Raw genomic sequence first — 16,261 nt, forward strand, 5'->3', positions numbered from 1 at the left:
GGATCAGGGCCATGTGAGTTATTGTAGAGGACTACGAAGCACAGAGAGGAAGGGGACACACGGGGTGGGGCTGAAGTCCGGGACTGCAGGGCAAAGGGGCAGCCAGCCCAGCTTGGAGAGGCTCCTGCTAAAATAAGGTCCCAAGATGGAGCTTGGTTTGTTAGTACCTTGGCGGCGCCCCTGTTAGGTACATACACATGAGGAGGGGAACCAGGACAAAGCAAGATACCGGATACACAACACAGTGTTCTCCCCAGGCTCTTTTAGCCGGGTGCACCACCCGGCTAGTTGGTGAGCACCCGGCTGTCATTGACTCACCTCCTCCTCTGCTGTAAGCAGAGGTGTGCAGAGAAGCACCGGCCCTGCATTCTCTCATCTCACCAGTCTACGTTTTCATACCACCCGGCTGGATAAAATTTCTGGGGAGAACACTGCGCAATCACATCCAATTATGATCAGTAGCCACTGAGAACCAACTCAGATCAGTCCAGCACAACACACACCACACTTCACACAGGACCAATCAACTCTTACTAACACCACCCGATTAGGAAACAACCAGCGTTAGTGGAGAAAAACATCCATTGGAAAAGGCCAATGAAGGCACCATCCTCCAGGGGGCGCATTTCACACCTTTCCCAAAACTGATCAAACCATCTCCACCACCAGCTCTGTATAAACTGATGCAGCATAAAGTTAAGCAGTCATCCATCTTCCACCACACACAGGATCAATAAAACGCCCTTGCCCAATCAATAAGATTGATACCGACTGGCCACACTGGATCCCCAAAACATTCATTATTTAAAGTAACCTTTCCCTGTACAAACATGCTGCTCGACTATTCAGCCTATGGGGAGTGGAGAATAAACAAGAGCGAGCTGCTGTGAGTAGGACAACCGTAAACATTCTGCAAAGATGTCTGAAACAATCACGGACAATCATTTCAAGGGACCAAAGTTGCAAAAGTGTCGTACACCAACTCTTCTCTACTGTGTGGGAAAAAAAATGTCCTGTTTACTGTTGTCTCTGTCAAACACAGTGACTCCAGCGCAGGAGACTTGGGCACACAGGGAGTAACTTCGGTGTCGTCAGAAGACGGAGCTGAAGTTACTCTTAAAACACAATAATTCGGCCTCCAGCAATTGCTGGAAGCCAAATTATTTCATTCCTCACCATCCATGGTGGCCTGAAGGGGAAATAGTATTTAACGCCGCCGGGACTTGTGCAGCAGCAGGATCATCCATATACCGGCTGTATCCTGCGCCCAAGTCTCCCTCGACAATTCCTCTCGTACGCGTCTCTGTTGCTAGGAGATTTCTCCACTTCCTGTCTAGACAGGAAGCACTGCAAATAACCTCAATGAGGGGAGGAAAGATAGCAATAAATTAAATACGCATTTCCTGAAGCCAACATTTGACACAAACAGGTGAATTGACAAAAAAAAAAAAAAAAAACGATCATAAAAAAGCACAAAAATAGAAGAAAAAAAAAAAAAATCAAAACATGTGGACTGAACAATTCTTGGAGCACTCTGACCCAGTTTACATAGCGGCCATTATGAATAAACAGCAGCAGCTGCATTAGCATCTCGTCTGTCTTTGCCAAGCTCGTAACATAGATAAAACAAAATGTCAGATGTGTTTATGGAAGAATGTTTTATAGAGCAGCCGAAACTCACAAAAGGGGCGAGCTGGAAAGACTGAATCACATGGAGCTTGCACAACTCACCCGCAGCTCAAGCCAAATATTTCATTTCTTGTTTAGGGCAGAGCAGGGAAGGGTTAGAAGCTCAGCGAGGCCTTCTGCCACCGCTGTGCAGATTCATCCTCACCTCCTGTGCTGGGGATCAGGCCCGGATTTACCTCACAGAGAGGTGAATAGGCATATTGGCACAGATGTCCTGGCACCTTAGACTTTGCCCTCCATGGACCTACAAACACCTGCCGAACTGCACCGCAAGTATGCTGGCTGTCACTTCTTCCTTACTTCCCTTGCCCGTTATAGGTAACAACAGGTGTCCCTTAGCATTAGGTAAAAAAAAAAAAAAGTTACTTCAATATTAAGTATCTAGTGGTGCCTCCAAGTATTAGGTAGCTAGAGGAACCTCAGTATTAAGTATCTAGTGGTGCCTCCAAGTATTAGGTAGCTAGAGGAACCTCAGTATTAAGTATCTAGTGGTGCCTCCAAGTATTAGGTAGCTAGAGGAACCTCAGTATTAAGTATCTAGTGGTGCCTCCAAGTATTAGGTAGCTAGAGGAACCTCAGTATTAAGTATCTAGTGGTGCCTCCAAGTATTAGGTAGCTAGAGGAACCTCAGTATTAAGTATCTAGTGGTGCCTCCAAGTATTAGGTAGCTAGAGGAACCTCAGTATTAAGTATCTAGTGGTGCCTCCAAGTATTAGGTAGCTAGAGGAACCTCAGTATTAAGTAGCTAGTGGTGCCTCCAAGCATTAGGTAGTTAGAAGAACCTCAGTATTAAGTAGCTAGTGGTGCCTCCAAGCATTAGGTAGTTAGAAGAACCTCAGTATTAAGTAGATAGTGGTGCCTCCAAGCAGTGGCGTAGCTACAAACCTCTGGGCCCCGATGCGGAATCTGGATGTGGCCCCCCCCCTCCCGGCAACAACAGCCCCCCCCCCCCACAACACCCGATGCACACACATATCCGAATCCCCATAGCTGTGCATGGCATGGCTATATCAATTCATCTTTGCAGCAGCATGGGGGCCACGTTCAATTTGCAAACATACGCAGCACCCAGAGGAAATAGGGCAATTAGTAGCAAGATGCCAGTCTGAAGGAATTACAGTAGAATCCTTTTATAGTAAACAGGGGCGTTGCTAGGATCCTAAAAGATCCAGGGCACCAATGAGCACTGGCTGGGAAGGACCTGCGGTGCGCGCAGTGTGCCGTGGCAAAAATGGGTGTGGCCATGGGTGGGACCAAGTTACATGAACTTAACAGCGGTGTAACCTAATAATAATGGGCCTGCCCAGCAAAATGTTGGATGGAGCCCCCTAGCCTTCAATTAGATAGATTACTATCAGTATAGGCATAGAATAAAGTTGCATACACACATTTAATTTTGATTGGTCACTCACTGACCAATTTTACCACTACATGTAGTATGTAGCCAAGTGACTTTGAATACTGTGAACAGAGCTGAGCTCTCATAATACCTAGAAGTAGTAAAATTGGCTATTCAAAATTGTATGTGTGTACCAGGCTTTACAGCTAATACTGTACATACAATACAGCTGGTTTACAATCAGTACAGGCACAGAGCAACAGCTTATACTGTACATACTGGAGGTAGCAGAGATCAGCACACACTGCAGCTAGTTTACTGTCAGTACAGGCCCAGAGCAACACCTTATACTGTACATACTGGAAGTAACAGATCAGCACACACTGCAGCTAGTTTACAATCAGTACAGGCACAGAGCAACAGCTTATACTGTACACGCTGGAGACAGCAGAGATCACCACATGCTGCAGTTAGTTTACCATCAGTACAGGCACAGAGTAAGAGCTTATGTAACCCTGTGTGTGTGTCATTGCAACAGACACACACACCAAGGGTTACAGATGCATTTACTTTTTGTGTAAAGTGCTGCTGTAAAGGGAGCCTGCAGGTGCCGCCAGGGGGAGCCCATGAGCAGGGAAGAAGAGAGAGAAGCTGGGCATGTGCAGGGTGGAAGTAACAGTTGAGTTTGACAGTGGAAGGCTAGTGAGGGGGAGGAGCCAGGTAGCCGTGGAGACTGATCTGATGATGCAGCAAGAAATAAAAAAATGTGTCACGATACTATACTGTACTGCAGCAAGAAATACGCTTGATTTGTGAGGAAATAGAGGAGAGACACAAGAAGAGACCAGCCATTGGTGAGACAGTCTGAGCAAGGCAGAGCCACAGACAAGTGAACACTTACTGAAAACTAATCTAAGGAAGAGAAAGAGAGCTGCAGACATTACAGGAGAGGAGAGAGACCACTTACAACTACAGGCCAGTAAAGAGCAGCAATACTGGAGAGATAAGCCAGAGGAGAAACAGTAAGCAATAAGAAAGAAAGACAAAGAAATTAAAATGTACCTGTAACAGAGAGAGATAACAGAAAACAGCAGAGACATTACAGTGACACAGAGACAACAGGACAGCAAAGCATACAAGAGAGAGACAGAGAAACAAGTGACAGGATTAAAGAAAAGAAGTGAAGACTGCAGTGCAGTGTCTGAAGAGATTGGCAGACAAAATACAGAGGAGACAGCGGTGCTTCTTATATGTTAAGTGATCATTCACAATTATCAATTTCACATATTCTGTCCCATCCTGGATGTTGCTAGGTAACCGCCAGACATTTCTCTACGTTTCCTTCTGTCCTGTGCAAGAATTCAGGTCCACTTTAAAAAGACAGTGGTGAAGAAGTGTCAGATGGCGGAGCACTGTGTGAGGAAAATTCTGGCAAGTTAATGCAAATAAACTGCATCACATATATGTTTCCTGAACTAGCCCTGATCCTAGCAGACGGATGTATACAGAGGCCTACCTATACTCATCTGCTAAGAAGAAGTTTATGAATGTGTTTTGTCACTGAATTTTTTTTATCCATATAATTTAATACAAATATTTCTTAAAAAGAACTTGATTGGTGTCTGGAGGATTTCTTTACAGTTAAAGCATTTCAGAGGTGTTACATTTGGCGTAGTCGGCAGGATATTACCTAAGTGCCTTAAAACTGGAAGATGGAGTCTCAGCCTACACTACCCACCAGAAATGATGCTTCAGCTACTCAGGCTGCAGGAGAATGGTCAGCAAGCTACACATCAGTGTTCACCATGACTGCTATTGGGATGTTAGCTGCATATCTACCAAGGTTCAATGGCTATAATATGGCCCTGAGAGAGTGGAATGAAAGAATAGAGAGTGCTGTGCAGGCTTATAAAGTGCCCATAGAGCTGCATATGGAAATAGCGGTTATAACTTTGGAGGGAGATGCTCAACGAACAGTAATTAATGCTAAATTGCCCACACCAGCATCGCTGAAACAAATTATCGAGGTATTGGAAGACATATATGGAGATCCTACAGACCTGCATTTGTGGAGAAAGATTTGTTGACAGAATTCAGAAGGATAACGAAAATATTCCTCAGTTCGCCAATGCCTTACAAGAGATAATGAGTGGACTACAGATAAAAGAGGAAAAAGAAAGAGGACAAACTACCACAGATTCTTCTGCGTGGCTGAGAGATCAGTTTATATGGGGATTAAGGAGCAACTTTATTAAAAGATCCTTAAAACAGAAAGTAGAATATCGTCCGAGTTTGAATTTCCAGAAACTTCAAAGCTTAGCTATCAAGCTCAGTCAGGAGGAAGAAACCAATCAGCTGAGAAAGCTGCAACAAAACACCACTATGATTACTCATAAAAATTCAACAGTTGAAGTCAAAACCAATAATACTGAGGGGGAATTGAGAGAAGTAAAAACAACACTCAAAGAACTAAGTGAAGAGTTGACCAAAGTGAAACTATACATGGAGAAAAATGGATTTAAAAGAGATTATCCAAGGTGGAGATATAGAAACACAGAGGAATCTGGATGTTGGCTCTGTCACCATAGTGGCCATATTGCTAGAGACTGTGCAAGAAGCTTTCAGAGAAAATTAAAGAATGCTGCAGTGGTAGCCCGCATGGCAGGACAAGACAAGAAAGCCTCAGAGAAATGGAAGGCAGATACATTGAAGAGGAAAAATAAGGTCATCGCACCCAAAGTTCTAGGAACTGTTAAATGGTTTCATGTGCGATATGGCTATGGATTTATAAATCGGAATGACACCAAAGAAGATGTGTTTGTGCACTGGTCAGCCATTAGGAAGAACAACCCGAGGCATTATCTTCGCAGTCTAAAACATGGAGAATCAGTTGAATTTGACATTGTGAAAGGAAGGAAAGGAACAGAGGCCGCTAATTTAACTGGTCCTGGTGGTACTCCATTTCAAGGTAGCAAGGATGCAAGATGTTGGATTCCGTCTAAGCCTCGGGGAAACTATGGGGATTATCACTTGAAGAGCTTCTTGAACAGCCAGAAACAAGGAGGAGCAAAATACCCTGTACAACCTACTTTAAATAAAGAATTTAGACAGAGCTGTGAACAGGATTCATCTGTTCCTCAACCAGGAAGAACAAGTGATACTGCAAGATTTCTGGAAGCTGGAAGTAATGAAGGAAACAAAAGTAAGAATCCAGATGAACCTATTATTCATGCTCAGGGTAGAGCACCAGAAGATTTAGGCCATCAGAAGGCTGAAGACTGTGAAAGTAGTCGGATAAATAGAGAAATACCAGGACCTAGTCAGAAAGTAATGATTAACGACTTCTTAGTAGGAGATGAAGTATTACAACATAGAACAGATACTTCTCGAAGAAAGGAAGTGGAATCGTATTGGCAACCGATGCCACAACCTCAACGGCTCAAGCGTTCTAAACGGACACAGTGTTCATCGGAAACCATTCAGCTTACAAACGTCAAGGTAGCTCAAGACAAAGAGTTTGAGAAGTCAGAAAAGGGAGAGCAAAGGTGCTCAACACAAACAGAACTAGACCACGAGTCAAAATGGAAAAATACTCAACATGTGACTTGGTTAAAAGAAAAATTGTAGGGACTACAATTTGAAAAAAAGGGGGTGAATGTAACCCTGTGTGTGTGTCATTGCAACAGACACACACACCAAGGGTTACAGATGCATTTACTTTTTGTGTAAAGTGCTGCTGTAAAGGGAGCCTGCAGGTGCCGCCAGGGGGAGCCCATGAGCAGGGAAGAAGAGAGAGAAGCTGGGCATGTGCAGGGTGGAAGTAACAGTTGAGTTTGACAGTGGAAGGCTAGTGAGGGGGAGGAGCCAGGTAGCCGTGGAGACTGATCTGATGATGCAGCAAGAAATAAAAAAATGTGTCACGATACTATACTGTACTGCAGCAAGAAATACGCTTGATTTGTGAGGAAATAGAGGAGAGACACAAGAAGAGACCAGCCATTGGTGAGACAGTCTGAGCAAGGCAGAGCCACAGACAAGTGAACACTTACTGAAAACTAATCTAAGGAAGAGAAAGAGAGCTGCAGACATTACAGGAGAGGAGAGAGACCACTTACAACTACAGGCCAGTAAAGAGCAGCAATACTGGAGAGATAAGCCAGAGGAGAAACAGTAAGCAATAAGAATGAAAGACAAGGATATTAAAATGTACCTGTAACAGAGAGAGATAACAGAAACCAGCAGAGACATTACAGTGACACAGAGACAGCAGGACAGCAATGCATACAAGAGAGAGAGATAACAGAAACCAGCAGAGACATTACAGTGACACAGAGACAACAGGACAGCAAAGCATACAAGAGTGAGACAGAGAAACAAGTGACAGGATTACAGAAAAGAAGTGAAGACTGCAGTGCAGTGTCTGAAGAGATTGGCAGACAAAATACAGAGGAGAGAGCGGTGCTTCTTATATGTTAAGTGATCATTCACAATTATCAATTTCACATATTCTGTCCTATCCTGGATGTTGCTAGGTAACCGCCAGACATTTCTCTAAGTTTCCTTCTGTCCTGTGCAAGAATTCAGGTCCACTTTAAAAAGACAGTGGTGAAGAAGTGTCAGATGGCGGAGCACTGTGTGAGGAAAATTCTGGCAAGTTAATGCAAATAAACTGCATCACATATATGTTTCCTGAACTAGCCCTGATCCTAGCAGACGGATGTATACAGAGGCCTACCTATACTCATCTGCTAAGAAGAAGTTTATGAATGTGTTTTGTCACTGAATTTTTTTTATCCATATGATTTAATACAAATATTTCTTAAAAAGAACTTGATTGGTGTCTGGAGGATTTCTTTACAGTTAAAGCATTTCAGAGGTGTTACACTTATACTGTACACGCTGGAAGTAGCAGAGATCAGGACACACTGCCGCTAGTTTACTAGTAGTACAGGCACAGAGCAACACCTTATACTGTACATACTGGAGGTAACAGATCAGCACACACTGCAGCTAGTTTACTATCAGTACAGGCAGAGTAACAGCTTATACTGTACACGCTGGAGGCAGCAGAGATCAGCACACACTGCAGCTAGTTTACTGTCAGTACAGGCACAGAGCAACATCTTATACTGTACATACTGGAGGTAACAGATCAGCACACACTGCAGCTAGTTTACGCTCAGCAAAGGCACAGAGTAACAGCTTATACTGTACACGCTGGAGGTAGCAGAGATCAGCACACACTGCCGCTAGGTTACTAGCAGTACAAGAACAGAATAACAGCTTATACTGTACACATTGCCGCTAGTTTACTAGCAGTACAGGAACAGAATAACAGCTTATACTGTACACATTGAAAGTAGTAGAGATCAGCCCGAACCTAATGCTGGGAATACACGGCTCGATTCTGAACTGATAAGATGGCTCGATAGATAATTTCCGACACGTCCGATCTGCCGCTCGATCGTTTTGCCGCTCGATTCTGCATTGGGGACGATGGAAAAAGATAAGAAAAATGAGTGGAAGATAAGAGAATTGCCCACAGAATCGAGCGCCAAAAACGATTGGGCGCAGAATCGAGCCCCAGAATCAACCCGTGTATTCCCAGCATAAGGCCCGGTTCACACTTACGTTTAAAAACGTTGCTGCTGACACACACACACACACTGCTGCTGCTGACACACACACACACTGACACACACACTGCTGCTGCTGACACGACACACACACACACTGCTGCTGCTGACACGACACACACGCTGCTGCGGACACACACACACACGCTGCTGCGGACACACACACACACACACACACTGCTGCTGCTGACACGACACACACACACGCTGCTGCTGCTGACACACACACTGCTGCTGACACACACACTGCTGCTGACACTACACACACACACACACACACAAGCTGCTGCGGACACACACACACGCTGCTGCGGACACACACACACACGCTGCTGCGGACACACACACACACACACACACACTGCTGCTGCTGCTGACACGACACACACACACGCTGCTGCTGCTGACACACACACTGCTGCTGACACTACACACACACGCTGCTGCGGACACACACACACTGCTGCTGCTGACACGACACACACACACACACGCTGCTGCGGACACACACACACGCTGCTGCTGCTGACACGACACACACACGCTGCTGCGGACACACACACACACACTGCTGCGGACACTACACACACACACACGCTGCTGCGGACACACACACACACACACACTGCTGCTGCTGACACACACACACACACACACACACACACACACACACACTGCTGCTGCTGACACGACACACACACACACGCTGCTGCGGACACACACACACACTGCTGCTGACACTACACACACACACACACGCTGCTGACACGACACACACACACACACGCTGCTGCGGACACACACACGCTGCTGCTGCTGACACGACACACACACACACGCTGCTGACACGACACACACACGCTGCTGCGGACACACACACGCTGCTGCTGCTGACACGACACACACACGCTGCTGCGGACACACACACACACACTGCTGCTGACACTACACACATGCTGCTGCTGCGGACACACACACACGCTGCTGACACTACACACATGCTGCTGCTGCGGACACACACACACACGCTGCTGACATTACACACACACACACTGCTGACACACACACGCTGCTGACATTACACACACACACGCTGCTGACATTACACACACACACGCTGCTGACACACACACACACACTGCTGACACACACACACACACTGCTGACACACACACACTGCTGACACACACACACTGCTGACACACACACACACTGCTGACACACACACACACTGCTGACACACACACACACACTGCTGACACACACACACACTGCTGACACACACACACACACACACACACACACACACTGCTGACACACACACACTGCTGACACACACACACTGCTGACACACACACACTGCTGACACACACACACTGCTGACACACACACACTGCTGACACACACACACTGCTGACACACACACACTGCTGACACACACACACTGCTGACACACACACACTGCTGACACACACACACTGCTGACACACACACACTGCTGACACACACACACACACACACACACACACACTGCTGACACACACACACACACACACACACTGCTGACACACACACACTGCTGACACACACACACTGCTGACACACACACACTGCTGACACACACACACTGCTGACACACACACACTGCTGACACACACACACTGCTGACACACACACACACACACACACACACACTGCTGACACACACACACACACACACACACTGCTGACACACACACACACACACACACACTGCTGACACACACACACACACTGCTGACACACACACACACACACTGCTGACACACACACACACACACACTGCTGACACACACACACTGCTGACACACACACACACACTGCTGACACACACACACACACACACTGCTGACACACACACACACACACTGCTGACACACACACACACACACACTGCTGACACACACACACACACACACTGCTGACACACACACACACACTGCTGACACACACACACACTGCTGACACTACACACACACACACGCTGCTGTGGACACACACACACTGCTGCTGCAGACACACACACACACTGCTGCTGACACGACACACACACACACACACACACACACACACACCTACTTGCTGCTGCTGGCATGTGAGACTAGTTCTGGCCAGGCTGTCACCTTAGGTGGTGTGGCAGAGAGCCAGGGCCAGGCTGAGGGAGGACACTGGACTGTGGAGGAGGCGGCTGGCTGCACTAAGCTGGTGGAACCTGGTCTTCCTGAGCCTGGTGCAGTGGGGCAGGCCGAAAATGCCATCGGGGTCAGCGGGCACCGGGCAGGCAAAATAGTTCAGCGGGGGTCAGCCGGCACCGGGCAGGCATCTCCACCATGTGCAGGGGGCGGAGCTATCCACGCTCTCTCCAGCCCCCTGCTTTTGCAGTAGTTCAGCGCGGCTCAGCGGGCACCGGGCAGGCAAAATAGTTCAGCGGGGGTCAGCCGGCGCCGGGCAGGCATCTCCACCATGTGCAGGGGGCGGAGCTATCCACGCTCTCTCCAGCCCCCTGCTTTTGCAGTAGTTCAGCGGGCGCCGGGCAGGCATCTCCACCACGTGCAGGGGGCGGAGCTATCCACGCTCTCTCCAGCCCCCTGCCTTTGCAATGCAATTTAATCGCAGGCACGCCCTCTGCCAGGTGCTCCTGATTGGGCAGGGGGCGGATGGGGCAAAGTGCTGGCTGACGTCGGAGTGTTACGAGCGGCGAGCACCGCCCACAACATGGCGGCCGCCATCTCGTGCAAAACGGCCAGCGCCAGGCATACCCCCGGGCCCCCCCCCCCGCCTCTTCAGGAGGCGGGCCCGGTCGCGACGGCGACCCCTGCGACCGCGGGCCCTACGCCCATGCCTCCAAGCATTAGGTAGTTAGAAGAACCTCAGTATTAAGTAGCTAGTGGTGCCTCCAAGCATTAGGTAGCTAGAAGAACATCAGTATTAAGTAGCTAGGAGGTGCCCCTGAATGAAGGGAGATCTCGTCAGTGGAATGCCAAGAGCAGGGCTAGTGGGCAAGTAACCTGTCATTTACACTCTCCTCAGGACTCTGCATAGGGAAGGAGGGAGGGAGGCGCTCAGGAAGGGGAGTGAGCTGCCTTTACATCATCAGGCGCCTGTAGGCACGTGCCTACCGTGCCTTATGGTAAATTAGTCCCTACTGGGGATAGATGACAAATAGGGGACAAAAACAAGTCAGAACTCTTTTCTCTAGCCCCATAACCAATCCCAATCCGTGGTGGCAGCACACATGCTAGATTAATGTCGGAGGTGGCCCATGATCCTCCCTGATGTGTTCCTCAGCCAAGATGATTAGCCATTTTGTAACTCAGAGCAGGCCAAAGGCATTGTTCTCCTACTGACCACACCCACTCAGTCAGTAATCTTCCATAGCAACAAAATGCATGGTTAGCCTGTAAGCAAGCAGTGCATCTGTACAGAACTCAGCCTGGCCATGCTACCCAAGGGTTTAAGTCCCAATCTGTGCGCATGACAGTTAAGCCTGGTACACACATAACCAACCAATTTTAATTGGCCAATCACTGACCAATTTTACCTGCTCCATATAATAGGAGGGTCAACAGATTTTGAATACTATGCACAGACTGTTTAGGCAAGCTGTCATACTACATGACATGAAGGTGGTAAAATTGGCCAATCAGAATTGTACATGTGTACCAGGCTTAATTGTGTATGTATGCTTCTTACAGTATAACGCACTGCAAGAAGCATGTCAGCACTCTATACATTTATAACAACTGTAATATGAGGACCCCCAGGAGCTTCATGCAGCGTCCCGTCAGTTAAGGTGGACATACAATCCTGCCTTGTCAAAGCAGTATAAAAACAAATAGACTGTTAGATGCAAATTAGAGGAGTAGAAGAGTTGGAATATTAACCATCTTAGCGGTATGGACGAGCTCAGCTCGTCCATCACCGCCGGAGGGTGCCGCTCAGGCCCTGCTGGGCCGATTTTGATAAAATAAAAAGCAGCACACGCAGCCGCGTGTGCTACCTGATCGCCGCTGCAGCGCGGCGATCCACTGCGTGCAGCGGCGAAAGAGGGTCCCCCCAGCCGCCCGAGCCCTGCGCAGCCGGAACAAATAGTTCCCGCCAGCGCTAAGGGCTGGATCGGAGGCGGCTGACGTCAGGACGTCGGCTGACGTCCATGACGTCACTCCGCTCGTCGCCATGGCGACGAGGAAAGCCAAACAAGGAAGGCTGCTCATTGCAGCCTTCCTTGTTACTTCTGATTGCCGGAGGCAATCAGAAGAATGCATCGGGGGCGCCCTCTAGTGGGCTGCATGAAATAGTTTTTTTTTAATTAAAAAAAAAAAAAACCTCCCGCAGCCGCCCTGGCGATCTTAATAGAACGCCAGGGTGGTTAAGACACAGAGTAATTGGATCATTTTTTGTACCAAATCCACAGCCCAGCATTAGTCTATAACTATAGCAGGTATTAGATTGTGAGCTCCTCTAAAGGCAGTCAGTGACAGGACTATGTACTCTGTAAAGTGTTGCAGAAGATGTCAGTGCTGTATAAATAATAATAATATGATATGACATTACACTACACAATGGCAGGATTAGATTGTGAGCTCCTCTGAGGACAGTTAGTGACATGACTATGTACTCTAACGTTCTGCAGAAGATGTCACTGCTATATAAATACATAATATGAAGCTTGATGTTTTAAGTTTAAGAAAAGCAGATTTGTATTTTTTTTAACCCAGGGAGAAAGTTTGTAGGTTGAATGACAAATACAACTGTAAAATTATAACTACCGTATTTTTCGGACTATAAGATGCTCCTGACCATAAGACGCACCTAGTTTTAGATGACAAAAACGAGGGGAAAAATATATACTAAACCTGGTGCATCCATGGTGATGGGGTATCTTGTGGATTATGCCCCCTTTGTACCACTTGTGTCTGTGTCCTCCTCTGTCCGCTATTTGTCCTCATGTGTCCCCTATGTGACCGCCTCTGTCCTCTTCTATGCCCCTTTGTGTCCCCGTGTCCTCCTCTGCATGGGCACAGTAAAGAGTCCCCGACATTGCAGCAGGTTGGAGGTTTGTATTGGCAGGCGTTCCACAAGTCAGGAACTCCCTGCATTTGGACTATAAGACGCAGTAACTTTTCCCCCCCATTTTGGGGGAGAAAAAGTGAGTCATATAGTCCAAAAAATACAGTATTATACATCAATTAAGTGATAAAATGCAAGAGATCCAGTTTATGGCTTTCACAGCATCCTGTCTCTGTGCCATAAAGAATCTGTGATCATACATTTGCAGATAAAAGGGTCATTGCTCAATTCACACACCACACAATAACCTTACACATAGTAAACCTACATACTGTTCTAATTTAAAAGTGGACCTGAACTCTGGCACAGGACAGAAGAAGAGAAATGCACCTTGTATGTATTTAGAGAGAGTTTAAAGCGTACTCAAGCCGAAACTCAGGTACAAAATGAGATACTTACCTTAAAGAGGAACTGAAGATAAGATTACAACAAACTTTCACTTACCTGGGGCTTCTGCAAGCCCCCAGCAGCCGTCCTGTCACGCCGGTCCTCCACGATCCTCTGTTCTCCCTCCACCAGCTACTTTCGGTTTCGCCGTCGGGCCACTGCGCCTGCACAGCTCTGGCCACGCGTATCCTTCCTTCGCGTTCCAGTCCGCAATAGCAGACGGGAATGTGTAGAAAGGATACGCTTGGCAGGGCTGTGAGGCCTTGACATAGAAGTCGAGGAATGGAACTGAGCTGCGGCAGGAGAACGGAGGCTCGTGGAGGACCGGCGCGGGACAGAACGGCTGCTGGGGTAAGGTAAGTGAAACAGTTTGTTGTAATCTTATCTTCAGTTCCTCTTTAAAGTGGATCCGAGATGAACTTTTACTCATTGCATAATTGTGTTCCTTTCCTATTGTTTATAGGGAATTCCTCAAGCCAAATACTTTGTTTTAATACTCTAATTCCCTATAAACTAAACAAGCCACGCCCACAGTTTTTCAGAGAGCCTTGGCAGTAACAAGGGCTCATGGGAGCTCAGTCTGGGCAGGAGGAGGGGGAGGTATTACTAGCCAGAGATTTCAGAGGCAGAGGTGAGGAGGGATGAGGAGATTAGGTTTTCACAGGCCGAGTGATGATGAGCTTGCTTGTATGTAATGTTTACAAACAACATGGCTGCTGTCATTGTATCAGAGGAAGAAATAATCATATACTGTTGAAGCTGTATGCAGCTAGATTTGCTGTGTAAACTATCTAAACGTTAGATAAGATATATAGGCAGGTTACTTGTTATAGTTAGTTTTTCATCTCGGATCCGCTTTAAGACAGGGAAACCTCAGGATCCTATTGAGGCTTCCCTCGCTACTCCGTGGTCCCCGGTTGCTGAGCGCAACCCCTCGGAAGATTGGTGACAATCCACTGTCGCTAATCACATCGGAGCCCACGCAGCCTCTCTTTCTGGTTGAAGTTCGCGCAATGGCCGACAGACCGCATTTGCAGCAGCCTGGAGCCATGGCCTCGCGCAACCAGGAAGAGGAGCTGTGCGGCCCCCGATGTGAAGGGGGCCCGCGCTCAGCAACGGGGAACCTGGGGCAACTGAGGCTTCCCTCTCTAAGTTGTGAGATTTTTGACCCCGAGCTTTGGCTCGGGTTCAGTTTAACCTCTCTAATTTCCCCTCATCTGTGACCAAGAACCACTGTAAGTTGATCTCTCAGCTGTGTCAGCTGGCTGCCTCAGCAGAGCAGCTACATTTGTAAACAGGATGTTAATGCCTGCTTCCATGAAAGCAGGAAGTAGACACTAGATTTATTGCAGAATTTGTACCAGCTGTAACAAAAATTATTTTCTTTAAAGAGAAACTCCGACCAATAATTGAACTTTATCCCAATCAATAGCTGATACCCCCTTTTACGTGAGAAATCTATTCCTTTTCACAAACAGACCATCAGTGGGCGCTGTATGACTGATATTGTGGTGAAACCCCTCCCACAAGAAAAGTTCTAAGTTTTGGCAGTTTCCTGTCTGTGAACCTTGTTGCATTGTGGAAGATAGCTGTTTACAGCTGTTTCCAACTGCCAAAAACCATGCAGCAGCTACATCACCTGCCAACAGTAAAATGTTCACTGGAGTTCCTCTTTAAAGAGGAACTCCAGTGTAAATAATGTAATAAAAAAGTGCTTCATTTTTACAATAATTATGTATAAATGATTTAGTCAGTGTTTGCCCATTGTAAAATCTTTTAAATCCCTGATTTACATTCAGACATTACATGGTGACATTTTTACTGCTGGCAGGTGATGTAGCTGCTGCATGGTTTTTTGGCAGTTGGAAACCGCTGTAAACGGCCATTTCCCACAATGCAGCAGGGTTCACAGACAGGAAACTGCCAAGTGTACGTACTGAGAAATTCTTTGTGGGAGGGGTTTCACCACAATATGAGCCATACAGCGCCCCCGATGGTCTGTTTGTGAAAAGGAATAGATTTCTCATGTAAAAGGGGGTATCAGCTACTGATTGGGATAAAGTTCAATTCTAGGTTGGAGTTTCTCTTTAAAGGTTATTTT

The 16,261-nt window shown here is 47.1% G+C and overlaps 1 protein-coding gene across 1 annotated transcript in view; it reads right to left on the bottom strand.

Annotated features, from left to right (window-relative positions):
- Nucleotides 1–16,261, bottom strand: part of CD9 (CD9 molecule) — a 93,564-nt gene that overhangs the window by 45,533 nt on the left and 31,770 nt on the right. The gene's annotated exons all lie outside the window — the stretch shown is intronic.

This window comes from Hyperolius riggenbachi, chromosome 3 (genome assembly GCF_040937935.1).
Source record: "Hyperolius riggenbachi isolate aHypRig1 chromosome 3, aHypRig1.pri, whole genome shotgun sequence".
Lineage (NCBI taxonomy): Eukaryota > Metazoa > Chordata > Amphibia > Anura > Hyperoliidae > Hyperolius > Hyperolius riggenbachi.